This window comes from Lipotes vexillifer, unplaced genomic scaffold (assembly GCF_000442215.2).
Source record: "Lipotes vexillifer unplaced genomic scaffold, Lipotes_vexillifer_v1.1 scaffold213, whole genome shotgun sequence".
NCBI lineage: Eukaryota > Metazoa > Chordata > Mammalia > Artiodactyla > Lipotidae > Lipotes > Lipotes vexillifer.
The window spans coordinates 469,962-472,421 of NW_006780610.1; the positions used below are offsets into that span (position 1 = coordinate 469,962).

The 2,460-nt window shown below is 47.7% G+C and overlaps 1 pseudogene; it reads left to right on the forward strand.

Moving 5' to 3' along the window:
- Nucleotides 1-214: 214 nt before the first annotated feature.
- LOC103078176 (60S ribosomal protein L4 pseudogene) lies at nt 215-1,487 on the forward strand (annotated as a pseudogene).
- The last annotated feature ends 973 nt before the right edge of the window (nt 1,488-2,460 follow it).

Consider the following 2,460-nt stretch of genomic DNA (forward strand, 5'->3'; position numbering starts at 1 on the left):
CCAAAGGCCTCCTTGGTTATCCTCAGTAAGGATCAGGACAGCAGAAGATGAAAAATGAAATCAAAGCAAGCAATGGACTGGCAATTCCACTTCTGGGTATATACCCCCAAAGAAATGCCTAGCGAGGTTCATCAGAAAATATATACTAGAATCTTCAGCTTTTCCTATGGGACCCACCGGGTTGCGAGGCACGTGGTCTTCTCCTATCCCCACCATGGCGTGTGCTCGTCCACTGATATCAGTGTACTCCAAAAAGGGGGAGCCATCTGACAAAAAATGTCACTTTGCCTGCTGTGTTCAAGACTCCCATTCAAACAGAAATTGTAAACTTTGTTCACGCCAACTTGTGCAAAAATAACAGACAACTCTATGCTATCAGTGAATTAGCAGGTCATCAAACCAGTGCCGAGTCTTGGGGTACTGGCAGAGCTGTGGCTCAAATTGCCAGGGTTCGAGGTGGCGGGACTCACCGTTCTGGCCAGGATGGTTTTGGAAACATGTGTCTTGGAGGCTGCATGCTTGCACCAACCAAGACCTGGCGACGTTGGCACCACAGAGTGAATACAATGCAGAAGCGATATGCCATCCACTCTGCACTGGCTGCCTCGGCCTTACCAGCACTGGTCATGTCTAGAGGTCATCATACAGAGGAAGTTCCTGAACTTCCTTTGGTAGCTGAAGATAAAGTTGAAGGCTACAAGAAGACCAAGGAGGCTGTCTTGCTTCTGAAGAAACTTAGGGCCTGGAATGATGTGAAAAAGGTCTACGCCTCTCAGCCAATGAGACTGGCAAAGGGAAAAGGAGAAACCGTTGCCATACCCAGAGCAGGATACACTGCATCATCTATAATGGGGACAGTGGTATCATCAAGGCCTTCAGAAACATCCCTGGAATTACTCTACTTAATATAAGCAAGCTGAACGTTTTGAAACTTGCTCCTGGTGGGCATGTGGGATGTTCCTGCATTTGGACTGAAAGTGCTTTCCGCAAGTTAGATGAGCTGTATGGCACTTGGCGTAAAGCTGCCTCCCTCCAGACTAACTATTGATACAACCTCCCCATGCGCAAGATGCTCAGTACAGACCTTAGCAGAATCTTGAAAAGCCTAGAGATCCAAAGAGCCCTCTGAGCACCACGCAAGAAGATTCATCTCAGAGTCCTGAGGAAGAATCCACTGAAAAACCTGAGAATCATGTTGAAGATAAACCCACATGCAAAGACCATGAGCCGGAACTCCATTCTTCTCCAGGCCAAGAACCACAAAATCCAGATGGATAGGGCTGCAGCAGCACTAGAAGGCAAATCAGATGAGAAGGATGTTCCAGGAAAGAAGCCTGTGGTAGGAAAGAAAGGAAAGAAGGCTGTTGGCATTAAGAAGCAGAAGAGTTTGGTGGGAAAGAAGGCGGCAGTGACCAAGAAACCAACAGCTGAAAAGAAGCCCGCAGAAAAGAAACCCCACCACAGAAGAAAAGAGGGCTGCTGCATAAACTTAAGTTTGTTTATTTCGTAAAGGTCAAATCATTTTGGACAGCTAATTTTGAATAAACACCTGATGAAAGAGACAGTGGGGAAAAAAAAAAATGCTTGGGCTGCCCTGGTGGCGCAGTGGTTAAGAATCCGCCTGCCCATGCAGGGGACACGGGCTCAAGCCCTGGTCCGGGAGGATCCCACATGCCGCGGAGCAACTAAGCTCGTGCGCCACAACTACTGAGCCTGAGCTCTAGAGCCCATGAGCCACAACTACTGAAGCCCTCGCGCCTAAAGCTCATGCTCTGCAGCAAGAGAAGCAACCACAATGAGAAGTTCGCACGCCGCAACTAGAGAAAGCCCAGGTGCAGCAACGAAGACCCAACGCAGGCAAAAATTAATAAAATAATAATTTAAAAAATGTTCATAGCAGCACTATTTATAATAGTCTCATACTAAATGAAGTAAGTCACAAAGAGAAAGACAAATATATGATATCACTTATATGTGGAATCTAAAAAAATGATACAGATAAACTTATTTACAAAACGGAAACAGACTCACAGACTTAAAGCAGGGATCCCCAACCCCCGGGCCACAGACTGGTACCAGTCCGTGGCCTGTTAGGAACCAGGCCTCACAGCAGGAGGTGAGTGGCAGGTGAGCGAGCGAAGCTTCATCTGTATTTACAGCCGCTCCCCATTGCTCGCATTACCGCCTGAGCTCCGCCTCCTGTTCAGATCAGCTGCAGCACTAGACTCCCAGAGCAGCGCGAACCCTACTGTGAACTGTGCATGTGAGCGCTCTAGGTTGTGCACTCCTTATGAGAATCTAATGCCTGATGATCTGAGGTGGAGCTGAGGCAGTGATGCTAGCGGTGGGGAGCGGCTGCAAATACAGATTCTCATTAGCAGAGAGGTTTGACTGCACAGAGACCATAGTAAATCAATTGCTTGCAGACTCATATCAAAACCCTATCAGTGAGTGGCAAGT